General features: G+C 39.4%; 1 protein-coding gene across 2 annotated transcripts in view; it reads left to right on the forward strand.

Moving 5' to 3' along the window:
• The first annotated feature begins 28 nt into the window (after positions 1-28).
• The window catches only part of CNBP (CCHC-type zinc finger nucleic acid binding protein), an 89,803-nt gene continuing 70,293 nt past the window's right edge, over positions 29-19,538 (forward strand). For both annotated transcript variants that reach the window (XM_051983561.1, XM_051983554.1), the window contains exon 1: positions 29-270. The gene's annotated coding sequence lies outside the window, so the exon portion shown is untranslated. The remainder of the gene's footprint in view (positions 271-19,538) is intronic.

The raw sequence follows: 19,538 nt of genomic DNA on the forward strand, positions 1-19,538 counted from the left end.
CGCGCTCTGAATGCGCCTGCGCGCAATTCTGACCGGACAGCTGGAGGAGGAGGAGCTCTAATCAACCACTAGAGGGCTCCCTCGCTTAACCCGTTTTGCCCGAAGTGAGCCGGGCGAGCCCCGAACATTCTGCACGCGCCTGCGCACACTCTGGCCTGAAGGCCTCCAAGTTGGAAGCGGTAACTGACCAGGTTCAGGGCTCACTCGATTAACCCCGTCCCACCCGGGGCGGAGCGCGGCTTCCCTGCATCCGCGGGCCCACCTGCCAAGGTAGGACTCTTGGCTTGCACTTAGGAGTACTTCCCTCAGTTGACATACGCCTCCTCGGTCGTGGGGTCTTGGGTTTAGGAGTTTGAAGGCAAAGTAACGGTCATCTAGTGCACCGCTCCCTCCCACTTTCCTCTCCCTCCCCCCCTCCAATGAAGAAGAAACGGAAGTTGTGACTTTCCGGAGGCCACAAAACTAGAAGGAGCAAAGTCTGAATTTGAACCAGGCTCTCCGTGAAATATTTGTGTTCCGAGATCTTTCTCCTCCGTGACCATGGGCCTGGCAGGCGTGAAATCCTGTAAATAGCCTAATTCCATTCCACAACATTCATTAAGCATCTGCTATATTCGAGGCCCTGTGCTGGTGAAACAAATAAAAAAGTGAAATAATCCCTCCTCCCAATGAGCTTATGTTCTATTTGAGGAGACACGTCTACATATAAGCAAGATAAGTACGAAATAAAAGGTAACGAAATAAAAAGCAATCATTCAAGGAGGGCACTAACAGGGGAATCAGGAAAAACTACATACCGAAGGGAGTGGCTTGAATTATGCCTTTTTTTCATTAATGATTTTTTTCTGGTTATACATGTATCATGACTTTTAAAATACACATTTCTTTATGAATCATGATGGGAGAGAAAAATCAAAACAAAAGGGAAAAACAGAGAGAGAGAGAGAGAGAGAGAGAGATTTACATTCAATTTCCATAGTTCTCTCTCTTGATGCAGATGCCATTTTCTATCCAAAGTTTATTGGGATTGCCTTGGATGAATTGTGTCTTGAAGGAAGAGTGAAATTCTGTAAGATGAAGGTAGAGAAGCAGTACATCCCAAGCGTAGATATAGACAAAGACATTCAGATAGGAGATTAAGTAAATTGTGTGAGGATCAGAAAGAAGGTTTAGTTAGACCAAGATGCTTGGGAAAGAGAATAATGAATAATATGGTGGAAAATAAAGGACGGGGCTAGTTTGTGAAGGGCTTTAAAAGCCACACCGAGGAGTTTATGTTTGATCATTTGATCCTAGAGGCAGTAGGAAGCCAGTGGGGTTTTTTTCAGTAGGTGTGATATAGTCAGATTTGTATTTAAGGAAAATGACTTTGGCAGCTATGTGGTTTGCAATTGGAGAGAGAGGAATCAGGGAGACCAGTTAGAAGGTCTTTGCAATAATCTGGAGTGTGGCGTCTCTGTGAGTGGAGAGAAAGAGTTGGATGAGATAGACGTTGTGAAAGTAGACATCAATATTTGGCAATTGATTGAAGAGTGGGGTGAGGGAGATGAAAGAGTTAATGAAAGTACTTTGATTATGAACCTGAGAGCCAGGCAGGATAGTGGTACCCTGGACAGGGAGAGGGAATTTTCAAAGAACAGAAGAAAAGAATACTGTGAGCTATATATATATATTTTTTAAAATTTTTAATAGCTTTTTATTTACAAGTTATATGCATGGGTAATTTTACAGCATTGACAATTGCCAACTTTTTGTTCCAGTTTTCCCCCTCCTTCCCCCCACCCCCTCCCCTAGATGGCAGGATGACCAGTAGATGTTAAATATATTAAAGTACAAATTAAATATAAAATAAGTATACATGTCCAAACCGTTATTTTGCTGTACAAAAAGAATCAAACTCTGAAATACTGTACAATTAGCCTGTGAAGGAAATCAAAAAATGCAGGCAGGCAAAAATATAGGGATTGGGAATTCAATGTAATGGTTCTTAGTCATCTCCCAGAGTTCTTTCCCTGGGTGTAGTTGGTTCAATTCATTACAGCTCTATTGGAACTGATTTGGTTCATCTCATTGCTGAAGATGGCCAGGTCCATCAGAATTGGTCATCATATAATATTGTTGTTGAAGTATATAATGATCTCCTGGTCCTGCTTATTTGTAAGCTATATTTTTGAATATGTTGAGTTAAACTATCTCCAAAACTTCTAAGTCTAGAAGTCCAAGAGACTATTAGTGAAGCAGATCTGAAGTTCAGAGGAGAGGAAGGTTCTAGATATTTAGCTTTGTGAGTTACCAGCAAAGACATGATAAGTAGCCTCATGGGAGCTGAGATTTTAAAAAATCATTTAGAATTTTTTGCACTATTTTTTCCATAAGGGTGAGAAAAATGCTTTGTACATTGCAGCATGTATACAAATATTGATTATTGTAATATTACTATTAAGTGTTAACTGTATGTGATATTTATCTTTTGCCCTCAAGTAAGCCGTGGTCTTTTTGAGGAGATAAGACTTAGATGTATTGTGAAACATTTAGAGGCAGTGTAAAGACAGTGAATGAAAAAATGTTAAATTGAACTTGTACTTTAAAACATTCATGCTTCCTTAGCACTGATGGGCACTGCTTTCCTAAGTGAGATGATATTTATGACCTGACATGGCCAAAAATAGTCATCCTCCTGCGGCCAACATTCTTATGATGAGCCAACAGAGACAGCAGATGCATCGCCTGTCACCAGAGCCTTGCTCTCTCCCTACAGAGCTTTTAGGACAGAATCAAAGGAAGCCACAGACCAGCCATATTCCCGTGTGTATCTGCTCCATCACTCAGATATCTGTTGTGCTTAGGACCAGAAAACCATGAATCGCAGTAGGAAGATCAGAAATGGAGAGTAAGCAGGGAGTTGAGAGATACAACCTCCTATTTTTATAGACAGGAAACCGAGGCCAAGAAGCATAAAGGTTAAAAAAAACAACCCACATTGGGGTAGCTAGGTGGGGCAGTGGATAGGGCACTACTCCTGAAGTCTGGAGCACCTGAGTTCAAATATGATCTCAGATGCTTAACACTTCCTGGCCTGTGACCTTGGGCAAGTCACTTAACCCTTTGCTTCAGCAAGAAAAAACAAACAAACAAACAAACAAAAAAACAATAACAACAACCCACGTTTATTTAGTATCCACTTTATATGAGGTACAATGCTAAGTACTTTACAAATATATTATTTGTTAGATCACTTGCCCAAGGTCATACAATAAATAACAGGATTCAGACCCTACTCTTCTGAATTAAAGACCAATACTTTTTCTTTTATACCAAGAAATAAACAAACATGCTCCATCCTGGGAGGTAGGGGATAGAAGAGAAACAACAAGCAGGTTCTATTCCCACTTCATCTATTTCTTCTGTGAGCTTAAATAAATCACTTTCTTTCTCTTTCCCTTCCTCATCAATAAAACAGGGAAATTAGACCAGATCATCTCTTTTTTTTCTAAAATAAATGAATGAATATTAACTAAGTTCTGTATTAATGCTGGGCATATAAAAAGAAAACAATACAGCCTCTGGTCAAGGAGCTCTTATTCTGACATGAGACACGTTGTTTGCCTTTGCCTTTTTTTTCCCCTTTTTTTAATAATAGCATTTTATTTTTCCTGATATATGTAAAGATAGTTTTCAAAATTCGTCTTTGCAAAACCTTGTGTTCCAAATTTTTCTCCCTCTCTCCCTCCCTTGCCCCTACCCAAGATAACAAACGTGCAGTTTTTCTAAACATATTTCCCTATTTGTGTCATGCTGCTCAAGAAAAATCAGATCAAAAAGGAAAAAACACAGGAAGAAAAACAAGCAAACAACAACAATAAGGTGAAAATACTATGCTTTGATCATTATTCAGTCTCCATGTTTCTCTCTCTGGAAGTGGATGGCATTTTCCATCACAATAGACTAGAATCTTGGTGTAGAAATGATGATACACATCCTACCTAGAACAATAGGGATGAAAATTTCCACAAGTGACAAATTTAATCCCCATCACTAAAGGCAACTCTCTAAGACTGTTACAGAAAAATGCTCTCCTTAGCAGAAGGGAGCTCTCTATTACAATAAAATCACAAGTCCATGTAAATGGTAAAGTTGTTAGATCACTGGGCTTGGACTCATGTAAACTCAAGACACCTACTAGCTCTGTGATACTGCACAAGCCATTTAACTATTGTCTGCCTCAGTTTTCTCATATTTAAAATAAGGATAATAATAGCATCTGTTTCCTAAGGTGGTTGTGAGGATCAAATAGGATAAAATTTGTAAAAAAATAAATAAATATTGTAAAATGTGTAAAAAAAAATTCTACAAATAGTAGCCACTTAATAAATGTTTGTTTCCTTCGTTCTTTTCTTCCATCTTCTCCCCACTAAAGGGATCTCCCATTGGCAGTACGGTTTTCACCAGCTGACCAAAGTTGTTGAGGTTACTATCTATAGCCGACTTCTGATCCCCTAACCTTGATCCAGTTTTTCTAGGCTCTCCCTCAGGTTTTAAAACTAGAAAAGAATCATTTGCATGAAGTATTTCTTGAATGTGTCATAATTTTGGCTTGTTATGCCACATGAAATCTGATTTTATGAAAATATACCTTAGGTGTAATATATCATTCATGTCTTATTTCCCATTAAGATGATTGCTTCAAGACAGCTAGATGGCACAGTGGATAGAGCATAGGCCCAGAAGTCAGGACCTGAGTTCAAATTTGACCTCAAATACTTAACATTTCCTAGCTGTGTGACCTGGGCAAATCACTTAATCCCAATTGCCTCAGGGAAAAAAAAATGATTGTTTCAATCCCTAATGCATGACCCAAAAGAAAATCATATTCAAAGAATAGTTTAGGTACATTTACTATAAAATATAGAAAGGTAGTAAACATTGTATTTGTTGTGGAGTTGTGCTTGAGTCTTTGTGACCCATTTTAGATTTTCTTGACAAACATACTGGAATGATTTGCCATTTCCTTCTCCAGCCTCTTTTATCAAGGAGGAGATGGAGGTAAATAGAGTGAAATGACTTGCCCAGGATTGCACAGTAAATATCTGAAGTGAGATACCAACTCAGGAAGATGAATTTTTCCGACTCTAGGGTACCTACTGTCACAAAACTGTCTCTGAAAACCCTAGAGCACCAACATTCCTAGGAGCCACTAGCAAAGGAACACTATTATTTATTCTTCCTCTCAGTGTTATATATGTGATCGATAATGTCATCAATAAATAGATGAGCATGGACCCACACTTAGCACCGTATACCAAGATAAGATCAAAATGGGTCCATGATTTAGGCATAAAGAATGAGATTATAAATAAATTAGAGGAACATAGGATAGTTTATCTCTCAGACTTGTGGAGGAGGAAGAAATTTGTGACCAAAGATGAACTAGAGACCATTATTGATCACAAAATAGAAAATTTTGATTACATCAAATTAAAAAGCCTTTGTACAAACAAAACTAATGCAAACAAGATTAGTAGGGAAGCAACAAACTGGGAAAACATCCTTGCAGTTAAAGATTCTGATAAAGGCCTCATTTCCAAAATATATAGAGAACTGATTCTATAAGAAATCAAGCCATTCTCCAATTGATAAATGGTCAAAGGATATGAACAGACAATTTTCAGAGGATGAAATTGAAACTATTTCCACTCATATGAAAGAGTGTTCCAAATCACTATTGATCAGAGAAATGCAAATTAAGACAACTCTGAGATACCACTACACACCTGTCAGATTGACTAAGATGACAGGAAAAAATAATGATGAATGTTGGAGGGGATGTGGGAAAACTGGGACACTGATGCATTGTTGGTGGAGTTGTGAACAAATCCAACCATTCTGGAAAGCAATCTGGAATTATGCCCAAAAAGTTATCAAATTGTGCATACCCTTTGATCCAGCAGTGTTGCTACTGGGCTTATATCCCAAAAAAATACTAAAGAAAGGAAAGGGACCTGTATGTGCCAAAATGTTTGTGGCAGCCCTGTTTGTAGTGGCCAGAAACTGGAAACTGAGTGGATGTCCATCAATTGGAGAATAGCTGGGTAAATTGTGGTATATGAATGTTATGGAATATTATTGTTCTGTAAGAAATGACCAGCAGGATGAATACAGAGAGGCTTGGAGAGACTTACATGAACTGATGCTAAGTGAAATGAGCAGAACCAGGAGATCATTATACACTTCAACAACAATATTGTATGAGGATGTATTCTGATGGAAGTGGATTTCTTCGACAAAGAGAAGATCTAACTCAGTTTCAATTGATCAGTGATGGACAGAAGCAGCTATATCCAAAGAAAGAACACTGGGAAATGAATGTACTGTTTGCATTTTTGTTTTTCTTCCCAGGTTATTTCTACCTTCTGTATTAAGGATATACTATGACATATTTAACATGTATAGGACTGCTTAACATCTGGGGAAGGGGATGAAGGGAGAGAGGAGAAAAGTTAGAACAGAAGTGAGTGCAAGGGATAATGTTGTAAAAAATTACATTGGCATGGGTTCTGTCAATAAAAAGTTATTTTAAATAAATAAATAAATAGATGAAAAGGGACAGGTGGGAAGTTACTGTCAGATTTTTAAATTCAGTGAATCCTTGACCAAATGAACTATTGAACTTCTCAATCCTGGGCTTTATAAAATCCCAATGTAGGCACTTCTCTTTGTATGTTTAAATAATCTCATTTGATTTCCCAGAAACCCAGATGGCCATAGTCTCCAATTCCAGAAGCTCAAGATAAAGATCTTCTGCCAGGCAAGAAGAGTCCAGCCAAGTGGCCTTCCTTTCCGTGGTGGGCGATCTGGTGTGACTGTTTCTTGATATTAGTCCAGTTCCCCTGTGTCTGGCAATCCCACAGCTAGCTGCATAGTCCATTCTCTCTCTTAAAGAACTCTATTTCCCCTGACATTTAACCACATTTCATCACTGTTTAGTACTAGATGATTCTCGGCTCTTTGTACAGTGGTTTTTTGATGAGGTTTAGATTTGGGGAACCCAAATGAAATTAGGGTTTCTGGTGGTCAGGAAGTTAAATGAGGTCTAGTGGCAGGTTTGGGGTTCAGGGAATCAAATGGAGGGGTTTGGCTTCCCTGCAACCCCTCAGGATTCGGCACAAGGGTAGTGAGTTTTGGGGAACTCCCTTCTGGCAGTGCAAAAAGTTCTCTGTAAAGGAATTTCCAGACCCAAAAACTTAGATAAAAGAGGTTTACTATGGTGATTGGAAGTAAGTCTAGTTAGGAAATAGGTGAGGGTAAAGTGAGGATAGTACTGGAAACAGTATTCCAGTGGGCAGAGGCCTTTGGCATGCCAAGCATAGCATAGCGTGGCATGTTTGGAACCTCTGCAAAGAGAAGATTTTAGTTTGACTCTGTTTATAATGAGAGATTTAGCTAAAGGGGGCCTGTGGATGGAGTCCCAGGTTGGCTCCTTGCTTGGTTTCAGCTAGGGCTAGAATTTGAATTAAATTCAATGAGTTTCAGGACTGAGCCAACCCCACCCAGATAACAACCATGAAACTGTTTGTCCATAGGCGGGGTCCCTCACTGAGGCAGACTTGATGGAGATTTTCTCCTTTAAGGATTTTCAGAGTTTCGGGGTCCTCTCTTCATTTCCCCTCAAGCAGTCAAAATTTAAATTCATTTAAAGGAAAAAGGACTTGGGACAGGGTCCCTTATTGAGGCAGAGTTGAAGGAGATTTTCTCCTTCAAGGATTTTCAGAGTTCCAGGGTCTCTTCTTCAGTTTCTAGTCAGAAATCAAGAAATTCAAAGAAGGGCTCTTCCTAACTGGGAATTTGTTACATCCCTACCTCTCAGCAAAAGATTTTATAGTCCCACAAAGTTTTACAAGATATACTTGAACAACAAGTTATGACATTCATGGTAACCAACTATTTTCTATTGTATGTAGCCCCATTAACATTGCAAGCAGTAAGCATAGCATAATGCAAATTATCACTATATTTGTGATTAGATACCTAAATTATGTGTAGGATATATTACTAGTATTCCTAAAAAAGGCCCAGGAATATGCCTGATATATAGGATGTGAATATGAAACAATAAAATGGTACAGTTAGTAAGCATACAAAGCAACAATAATACATCAGTATAATGCATATCATTAGTACATAAAACAGAAAACATAAAAATATATAAAGTATATAATATATATAAAAAACATATAAGATGTGCAGCAGTGGTTCACACATATAAATAGCATATATTCAAAGCATAAACTACATGTGCATTGTTAAGGTCAATCATCCCACTCATGATACCAGTTGTACTGCTCTACTCTCAGAAGCTTATTTGGTCATTACTTGAATGGTTTTAGCCCTTCTGTGGCCTTTTGACCTTTCTGCCCCTAAAATATCCACGACAGTCAAGAAGCCCTCATGAAACACCTAAATGTAAAAGGCGATTCTCTCTGCCTTTTTCCCTGCAGTCTTTTCCATGAACAGTATGCTCCGCAAAAATCCATGGACTCACAAATAGTCAGACATGGCTACATGACTGGATGAGAACAACAGACCACTCAAATTGCTATCAGAATTTTCAATGCTTTGGACTGCCTTTGCACATTTATGAATGTCTCTCCATAGGAAAATTATGAGGGAGAAAGGGAGATACATTTTTATTCAGCCCACAGTCAGTTGATTCTAGGGCAAATCTCATCCCCCTTAATCTAAAGTAGCATCAGTTGATTCTAGGGCAAAATATCTTATTCATCCAAGTTTTTGTGTCCTAAGCTTTACCTCTTTACTCATTTTTCCTATTTAAATTCTTGCTTACCTAGAATTCCTTTTTCAAGTCTCCAAAAGTCATCTCAAACCCCTTTCCTCCATTGACTTTCTCTGATTGTTTCAGCAAAAAGTAATGTTCCCTTTGTATTAAGAAACTTTGTTCCCAAAACCACATAGCTAATTAATGACAGCCATGATTAAGTGTCTCTGGAATCTTAAGTCAGTGTACAGTATGGTGTAGTTTAAAAAATGAATGGGAATCACCTTTTACATTAAGATATAGCATGAGGGCTTCTTGCCTGTCCTGGATGTTTTGGACAGGATTCCTACTTTGGCTGGGAAGTTGATTGTTGTGTCATGGGAGCCACTTGACAGTGGCTGCTGGGGATCCAACACAGACCTGCAGAATGGATCTCCTCATGTGAGAAAATGATACAAAGAGACTAAGAGGCCACTGCTGTTTCATGACCTCTCTCCTCTTCCCTCTGCCTCCAATTTATCTCATTCCCAGTTTGCGACACCTGTGTCAGCAAAGGCTGCCCTGCAACTCCTTCTGATGTTATGATCCACAGCTGTGGAGGCTCTAAGAGAATTGACCTGCCCCTTAACAGTTGATTCTTTCAAGACTATGATTTTCTCACCTTTTTCATCTATATCAACTTCCTAAATTACTTTATAGGAGGCCTCAACTAACCCTTTGTAACTATTCACTCCTTAAAGGATGATCTTGAGAATTAGAATTGTAGGAACCTTGGGCCCAAGCCAAGCCCTCATTTTATTTTATTTATTTGATGGTAAAAAATAATTTATTATTATAATCTTTACAGATCTTTTCCAATTGTTGTCCCCTTCCTCTGCTCATACTTACCCTTGGAATGATTTTGCTTAGTCAGTCCCTTGCCAAATTGTCTGTCTTTCTTTCTTTTTTTCTTATTAAAACTTTTTATTTTTCAAAACATATGCGTGGACAATTCTTCACTATTAGCCCTTGCAAAACCCTGTATTCCAATTTCCTCCCCTTTCTCCCATGCCTTCCCCTAGATGGCAAGTAGTCCAGTATATGTTAAACTTAGAAATATATGTTAAATCCAATATATGCATATATATTTATACAATTATTGTGTTGACTAGAAAACGAGAGAAGCAAAATAAAATGTAAGCAAACAATAACAGAAGGAGTGAGAATGCTATGTTGTGGTCCATACTCATTTCCCATAGTCCTCTCTCTGGGTGTAGATGGCTCTCTTCATGACTGAACAGTTGTAACTGGTTTGAATCGTCTCATTGTTGAAGAGGGTCACATCCATCAGTATTGATCATCATATAGTCTTGTTATTGCCATGTATAATGATCTCTTACTCATTTCACTCAGCATCAGTTCATGTAAGTCTCGCCAGTCCTCTCTGTATTCATCCTGCTGGTCATTCCTTACAGAACAATAATATTCCATAACATTCATATACCACAATTTACCCAACCATTCTCCAATTGATGGGCATCCACTCAGTTTCCAGTTTCTGGCCACTACAAAGAGACCTGCCACAAACATTCGTGCACATATAGGTCCTTTTCCCTTATTTAGTATCTCTTTGGGGTATAAGCCCAGTAGAAACACTGCTGGATCAAAAGGTATGCACAATTTGATAACTTTTTGAGCATAGTTTTAAACTGTTCTCCAGAATGGTTGGATGTGTTCACAGTTCCACCAACATTGCCTCAGTGTCCCAATTTTCCCACGTCCCCTTCAACATTCATCATTATCTTTTCCTGTCATCTTAGCCAACCTGAGAGGTGTAGTGGTATCTCAGAATTATCTTACTTTGCATTTCTCCGATCAATAGTGATTTGGAGTACCTTCTCATATGACTAGAAATGTTTTCAATTTCTTCATCTGAAAATTGTCTGTTCTTATCCTTTAACCATTTATCAATTGGAGAATCAAGTCCTCATTTTACAAAGAGGTCAGCTGTACAGCTTACCTCAGATTACAGCAGCTTGGCTATACCCATCCGACAGGCTAACTCATTTCGTCTGTGGGACAAGAGTTGGTGAATGAGTGTGGATGCCCAGTGCCACGGGGCAGGGGTAGATGGCCACACCTTCCTGAGGTGATCCTGAAGTTGCCCATCTGGCAGAGACCCTGTCAGTGCCTCCAGGTTATCACCCCGCTCCCCAAAACATTCCAGCAGTCACAGCACCCAGGATCACTCAGAGGGTTGTATCTTGTAAAGCCTGAAACCTAAACTGGCCTCTATTCCCTCTTCTCTTTGACAGGCAGGCTTGGAGATTTGGCTTACTTCGGGTCTTAATGCAAGGCAGTTTGTGAACAGTGAGCAGTTCACGCTTTTCTTGTAATAGAAACTTCCTTAGGGCCGGGACTCCTATATCTCCAGTTCCCAGCAATTACGTGGCACAAAATAAAAGTTTGATTGATAAATAACCTGTCAAAGATGCATTTCTTTTAGTCAATTGTGTAAGCCATATATTTCTTTAGGAATTTCAAAAAATTACTTTTCCTTATTTTCTTCCAAATTTATTTACTATTTTCTTCAGTGAGACAGAAAAATCAGTGTTTTCTCCAGTATTCCACTTTCTTTATAGATGTTATGGCATCTTAGAGCTGGAGGGAACCTTAGTTTTGGTCTAGCTCCTCAGGCTTGTGGCCCAGGATCCAGACGTGGCCTTCTGGGCCTCAGAGGTGAGACCTGCCTGAGGTTTTGGAACCTGGATTCTTTTTTTTTTCTGAGGCGATTAGGTTTAATGTTTAAGTGTCTGAGGTCAATTTGAACTCACTTCCTGCTGGTGCTCTTTCCACTGCGCCACCTCTGTGCCCCAAAAGTCTCCTTAGGCCCTTGCTTGATTTTTATTTTTTGCTGAGGCAATTGAGGTTAAGTGACGTGCTCGGGATCACACAGCCAGGAAGTGTGAAGTGTTGAACTCAAGTCCTCCTGACTTTAGGGCTGGTGCTCCTCCCACTGCGCCCCCTAGCTGCCCGCCTTGTCTACCTCCCAGTTACTGGGAGGTTAGATGAGGTAATGTCAAGGCCACTAGGTGGCTCAGTGGATAGAGCACAGGCCCCAGAGTCAGGAAAAGCTGGGCTACTCGCGTAACCTCTGCCTGCCTCAGTCCCCTCACCTGTAAAATAAGGCCTACAGAGGGCGGGAGGTCTGATGGATTGCCTGACTTGGAGGTAAACGAGATCTCAATTTAAATCCTGCCTTTAACATTTACTAAGTGTCTATAAGTAAGGCATTATTTATATATTTATTAGTATTATATTTAATTAATATATCTAACATATTATTATAAGAAATCTCAGGCTTTTTTGTGAAATGGGGGTAATAATACTTGTGCTGACTTCCCTTATAAAGTTAGGCATCTCAAATAGGATCATGTATGGTATAAGTGGTATAAGTTCTGTCATTGAGGAGCAAATGAAGTAACATTTGTCCAATGCTTTGCAAACTTTAAAGCACTACATAAGGCCAAGAATTATTATTACATGTATATCCCAATTGCAATCTTTAAGGCACCATTTAAAAAATCATCTATTATTATTAGGAGCCAGATTGTGGAGAGCCTTAGATGTCTAGGAGAGTTTGTATATAAATCTTCAACCTGGACGCCATACCAATGTGTCCAAATCTAATAGAAGTAGGAGTCACTACTCCATACATAATTGCTGGCTGCAAATCAACTTAGTTTTAAAATGTAATGTTACTTATATTTTTTGTATTTTGCTAAATAGTTCCCAATTCATTTTTTAATTCTTAAAAACATTTAATTTAATTTAATCCTAAAAAGCATTTAGTTAAAGTATTAAGAGGATAGATTATAAATTCAATATTGAAAATCAATATCATATTCACAGGTAGAAACCATTTATCATTACTGAATGCATGGACAGTACCTTATTGTGGGGAACACAAAATGATTAATAAACTGAGAGTCGAAACAATTCCATATGAATCAAGAAATAAATCTGCTTTATATATAGAAAACTTATTTTTACTTCCTATCTTTATTGCCAATGGTAATCTTAGCATTTAGAAACAAATTATTATGCATTAAACCCATATGTGATGAGCTCAACTTATTAAAAAACTTCTCCAAAAAAACTTCCAAATTGTTCCAGATTGGATTATTAATTGAAAATTAATGTGAAAAAGAAAAGTAGTCTTATAGTTGGATTCAGTGGCCATCGAGACAACTAGCTTAGGTGTGCAGGCCTTAAAAGCTTCAGTTTGTTCTACTTTTTCTACAAAGATTGTTTTAAGATACAGTCCCAATTCATCTTAATGTGGTTGTTGGGGGCCCCCTCTTCTGTAAATCCCAGTGGGGAACAGCAGAGCTATTGCAGAATCTCTCAGTTCGAACCTTGTCAATTTATCGAACATTAGATCCCACTGGTGAGATGGGAGGGGAATGGGTGTCTGAGAAATGTTTTTAGTTCGAAAAAGAGGAGGACCTTGAAAAATTGGGCAACCACTGTTCCAAAGGCCACAGAAAAAAGAATGATTGGAGCCTTTTGAAGAGGAACTGGCCCCTAGCACTAGCCAGTCTCCAAAAAGGAGTCATTTACACCAAACAAACCTTTGAAATAGGTAATGTAAGTATCATTGTCTTCCTTCTGTGGAGGAGGATAAAGGGGCCCCTCAGGGAGTTTAAGTAACTTACTCAGGATCAGATCACACAGATTATAAGGGACAGAGCAAGGACACTCATCTCTTCCTTTGACTTCAAAGTCCACTTCTTGTTCCACTAAAATCATGCAGCTTCCAGGCTGGAATTATCAATTTCTTGAGCACAGCCCTGAATCACATTTCTGTTTTCATCTTCTTTGGTCCTTATCATAGGATCTTGCACGTAGCAGCCACTTAATAATTGTTGAATGATCGTTTTTCTCAAGACCCTAGATGGAGGGAATGGATTCATTCACCCAACAAACTCATTAAGTATCTAGTTTGTGCTTAATGCTGAAGAATCTACAGAGTTTAGATATGACAAGATCCCTACTTTTTATAGAATTTACAGTTTAATGAAGGCATCACAAACACAAGTAAACATAAAATACATAAGAGTGGTACAAAGGAGAAAAGTAAATAGCTGATGGAGGGGAAAGTAATAAATGATGGGGGAATCAAATAATGTTTCATGGAAGAGCGACTTCAGTGTAATAGATTTCAAAAGATGTTTGGGAATTCAGCAGGGAGAGAGGGGGGAGGTTTCACTTTGTAATTATTAAAAGATTTCCTTCAAACATCCGCTATGTATTTATAGGTATTTGTTCTTATACCATCCCCTAGATATGGCTAATCTCATTACTTTTTTTAAAATATGCAAATTCAAATCAGCAATTAAAACAATTATTTTTTATGAAAAATTTTCCACCTCAGATTTTCCTAAAGAACTTTGTCTAGATTTTCTTCTTAAGCCCTTTCACTATTTTCACCCTACCTACTCAACAGCAAATATAACATTTCACACCACTCATTCCCCCAATAAATGTAAGGTTTTCAAATGCAGGGATTACTTTTTACCTTGCCTTTCTTTGTATTCCTCAGTATTTAGAGGAGACTTTCACATAGTAATTGTATAAGAAATGTTTCATCCCAAAAAAGAATTAGCATTTGCTTTTCTTTACAACTAGAAATTTTTTCTCTTATGATTATGGTTAATAATTAGATGAACAATTTGCTACCTTGATTATTTAATATTCTTTTTGGGAAGATAAATTGACAAGTAAAGCTACTAAAATTCATCAGTATTGGTACACGAATGGGTGGATTAAAAAATAAATTGACATTGATGACTCAGGACTATACAAAATGCTTAAAGCATCAACAGAATAGATAATGAGAAAAGTTGAACTATTATTGACAGATGCATTTCCCATGGCTCTCAAGTAGGTGGAGAGCTCGTCCCTCCCCTGCCTCCAGGAGAGCCTGCAGCAGTTAGTAGTGACTCAGAAATAGCTTGTGATTAAAAAGCATCTCCTCCTACCACTAGGCATGGAACTCAGTTGTCTCCAAAACAATGGGAAAGCTATGACTTTAAAATGAATGGGATTGGATTAGCTCAGTTACCTCCACACACCCATGGGTTAATCCTCTCCAGCCTGTCTCTGACCCTGCTCTGTGAGGGCCACAGAAATGATCCCTAAAATAGAATCCGGTCGGGGAGAGCCACCAAGGGCAGAAAAGAGAAAATGCTCCCAAAGACAGTGATTTTTCCAATCCTCTCCAGCCAGGGAGGGGCAGTTCTAGGTTCAGAACCCACTTCTGCCCCCTCTGGACCGTTACCCTGTCCCAAAGAAGGTGTTCGGAGGGTCAGAATTCCCTACATTCTGCCCTCCCTTCTCCCCTTCCTGCTCCCAGCCCCCACGGGCCACCCGGAGAGAGGAAATGAGAGGGGCCTTCCCAGAAGAAGGGCAGTCTGGGAGAGTGCTGTAAGGAAGCCTCTGGGAGCGGGCACAAGCAGACTTGCGATAGCTCCCTCAGAGCTCTGCGGCTCCCAGAAGGCCGTGCATGTAAAGTGCCCTAGAAATGCCAATTGTTATCATAATTATTACTGTGACTTGGTGTCCACGGGTGCTAGAGCCCCGGAGGAGCTCCCGCCTTAGGCCACCACCAGCTCTTGGCTACCTCGGGGTAGACAGACATTCATCCCTGCTCAACCAACTTGTTTCTGAGAGCCCCAGTGACAACTTGGGGTACAGCAGTAATGGGGAAGGCTTCTGGATGCCCTGGGGGTGGTCTGCAAGTCCCTCTAGGTCCTGACTTGGTATGTCCTGGATCAAAAGGCCTCTGTAGGCAGCCAGATGGTGCAGTGGTAGAGTCCTGGGCCTGGAGTCAGGAAAAGCTGAGGTCAGACACTTGGAAGTCATGTCCCCTCTGTCTCCATTTTCTCATCTATAAAATAAGATTAATAATAATACCTATCTCTCAGGGTTGTAAGGATAAAACAAGATAATATTTGCGTAGTGCTTTACAAACCATAGAGCATTATATAAAGATAGTTATTTATTATTACCTCAATTCTCAGTTCCCCAACAACTCCCTTATACTGTCAAGTTATAGAAGAACAAGTTTGGTGGAAGGAGTTTCCAAACCAAAAAAGTCAGCTCTGTATATTCTTCCTTCTTCCTGTTTCCCCCAAAAAAATCTTTTTGGAAAGCAGTATGACAATATTTGATAAGGGCTACAAGATTGCTATTTCCCTTTGACCCAATGATCCCACTAACAGATCCTACTATATGCCCTAACAATGTTATTAAAAGGGAAGAAAAGCCAATCTGTACAAAAATACTTATGACAGCTTAATTTGTCACTGTAAAGCTAGAAGCAATTGATGTATCCAACTGAATAAATTGTTTTCTATCAGCACACTTCATTAGTGCCATTTTTATTTGTTGTTCACTTATTTCAGTTGTGTCCAGTTATTCATGACCCCATTTGGGGTTTTCTTGGCAGAGATCCTGGAATGGTTTGACAGTTTCTTCTCCAGTTCATTTTACAGATGAAGAAACTGAGGCAAACAGAATTTAGTGATGTTCCCAGAGTCACACAACTAATAAGTGCCTGAGGCCAGATTTGAATTCAGAAAGATGAGTCTTCCTGATTCTGTAACAGGTGTTACTCGTCCACTGTGTCATCTAGTTATACCCCCTTATCCCTCACCCCCTCCCCATTAGTGTCATAAGAAATGACAACTTTAGAGAATTCAAAGATAAAGAATGAAGAAAACAGACTTCATATTAATTATAATTATACAAAAAAGGCAGTAGTAACAACTGAGAAGCGTAGTGATATAGTAAATAGAGAGGTGACCTTGGCGTCATAAATACTTGGGTTAAGGGACTGACTGTGCCTGATCTTGCTGACTTGGTGATCCTGAGTAATTGCTGAGTAATTAACTGCTCAAAGCACTCATGCAACTCTCTAGGACTATAAATGACTCAACAGTTGCATTGGTAAGGGGAGTTTCCTTATTAGAAGGAAAATCACTGCTTAGGACAAAGGACAGTTACTGAAAAGCAGCACTTAAAGTTGTTGGAGTTCACGGGGGACCCCAAAAAGGTTGACCAGCACCAGCACCAGACCAGCACCGTGAAGTATTTTAAAAGAATTTGCAGGCTCGGATCCATCTCCAAAACAAAGAGCAAAGCTTATTATAATCATAATGCCAATTAAAGAGTTCCAAAAGAAGAACCAAAGAACCAGGGCAAGAAGATAAATTTAGGGGCAGCGAGGTGGTGCAATGGACAGAACACCAGCCCTGAAGTCAGGAGGATCTGAGTTCAAACACTTCCTAGATATGTGACTCTGGGCTAAGAGTCACAATTGCCTCAACAAACAAAAAATTAATAAGTAATTGTTTTTAAAAAGAAAATAAATTTATAGGGAAAAATTAGAAAGACCAGGTGCTAGAGGTAGAGTTGAGGAACAGCACCCACAATTCTTAGGTCAGAGCTCTTGGGGATGCTCAGGGGGCTAGGGTGGGATATGGAGATTCCTAGGTAAAGTAATGACCTTAGTCATTACTCAGTCAAGTGTCAAGTGATCCTTGGCCAAGTCAAGTGTCAAACCCCCAATTTTGCTCTGTGTCTGCATCAACTTTAAATACCTGATTATTGTTGCTCATTGGTCTGAAAAACTCTGCTATCACTGACTGTTATCAGATAGCCAGCAGTATTTGTAGCCATAGCATTCTGGTCATGTAGAATAAACTGGAGTAGGATAATCTAGGGAAAGAAATACATCATTTCCAACTAAATCACTCCCAAAGTCAGGCTGCCTGAGGGTTATTGCTACATCCTTCCTTCTTCAGGATCACCTATGATTTAGCATCACATCACTCCCAAGGAGTGGAGAGCTTAGAATGCAATATTCCAGAAGGCAAAGAATAGTAATTTAAACCAAGAATAACTTAACCCAACAAAATTGAGTGTAATCCTAAAGGGGAAAATTAATCTCTCATTAGGAATCTCTCCCCATACACTTAGGTTTTTAGGGATTTTTTTGAAGGGGGAGGATTTTTTTTCTTCTTATTTACTTTGCTAACCTACTTAGTCAAATGCCTGTTCTTTTAATTTGGCCTGATCAAAGGGAAATATTAGATGATGACTTGTTGCTTTTAAAAGACGTTGACCAAAGATTATCTCAGAAAAGGTGCAGCCCCAGCTCCTGAGTTTATGTCATGAACATACATGTTATGATAGCTTTTTAGAGTGGGTTATTTGTTCCTTCTCCCAGCTTACTTTCTGATTTCAGATTTGATATTAGCAGCAGACACTACATATTTTTGTAGGGAGTCTCGACTGATCCTGTTATTGCTTTCTTGATGTATTAATTGATGGGCTGGCTGTTCTGTGATCTCAGGGATCTCAGGGCTTGCAAACTTTTCCTGATGCCAAAATATTCTGATCCAGGAAAGTCCGTTTGAGCTCTGCAAGTTCTGGATCTGGGTTTGGGTCTCAGCAATAATGGTTTGTGGCTGAATTCAGCCACTGTTGGCCGGATGGAAAGTCTTGCTGTTTCCAAGCTACACTTTTGTTTGGTATTCTTGTACTGGCTACTGTCCTGGAGGCTTCAGACTGGCTTAGAGGCTGGAACTGAATCTCTGTTCTGTGCCTGTGGACTGAACTATACCTTGGCCATTTGCTTCTGAACTTACTTCTCTTTCCATACATTGCTGGAGTCTGTGGTCACTCCTTACCCTAGAACACTGGCTCTGGGTATGGATCTGTGATCCAAAACTGGGCCCTGGGCAGTATCTGGTATGGGTCCGAGGCCACCTCTTGCCCCAGTGCCCAGTTGTTCCCTGGACCTTAGTATGGTTGGCCATTCTTAGACAGACCCAAGAGTCCATATATTTCTCTGACTCTATGCAGACTTAGGCTAGAAACACGACTCACTTTTTTTTTCTTGGCTTTTCCCCTGGGGAATTGATCTGATACATTTTTCTGTGTCTGTTTGGAGGGGTTTCAGTGCTAAGAGCTCACTAAATGGCTTCTTGCCACTCTGCCACTTCTTAATCAGAAGTTCTTAACCTGGGGGTCTGCGAATTTGTTATTATTGCTGTCATTGTTACTTTTAATATTTTCTGATAGCTATTTCAATACATTTGGTTTCCTTTGAAATCCTGTGTCTTTTATGTATTTAAGAACCTTATTTTGAGAAGGAATCCATAGGCTTTCTGAGCCTGCCACACACAAAAAGGTTAAGATCCCCTGGGATAGAGACCTCAGAAAAAGGCGCAAGACTGGAGAGACAAATTTGGGAGTAATCTTCATGGAGGCAGTTAGCAGCAAAATTACTGAAAAGTTTAGAGAGAAGAAAGGAGGGCTAAGGATAGAATACTTGACAATTAAGTAATTTTTCTCAATGCAATCCTAGAAGGAAGATGCTATTGTTTCATCCTTATTTAAAATACTGGTTGTGAAACTGACTTGCCTAGGGTTCCACAGCTAGTAGACATATAAGGCCACATTGGAACTCGTGTCTTCCTGACTCCAAGACCAGGACTTTACCCACCGCACCACCTTCTCAATAGAGGCAGTTTTACCAAAGAATAAAATAAAAGTCAGTATTGGGAGAGAGGTGATATTGGTTACAAATATTTTTCAAGAAATTTAGCAGGGAAGGAGTGGAGAAAGAGATAAAACAACAGGTAATTAATAGGTAATTAACAACAGATAATCAACAGGTAAAACACTAGGTAATTAAAAAAAGGATTGGGAGACA

This window comes from Antechinus flavipes, chromosome 1, assembly GCF_016432865.1.
Source record: "Antechinus flavipes isolate AdamAnt ecotype Samford, QLD, Australia chromosome 1, AdamAnt_v2, whole genome shotgun sequence".
Lineage (NCBI taxonomy): Eukaryota > Metazoa > Chordata > Mammalia > Dasyuromorphia > Dasyuridae > Antechinus > Antechinus flavipes.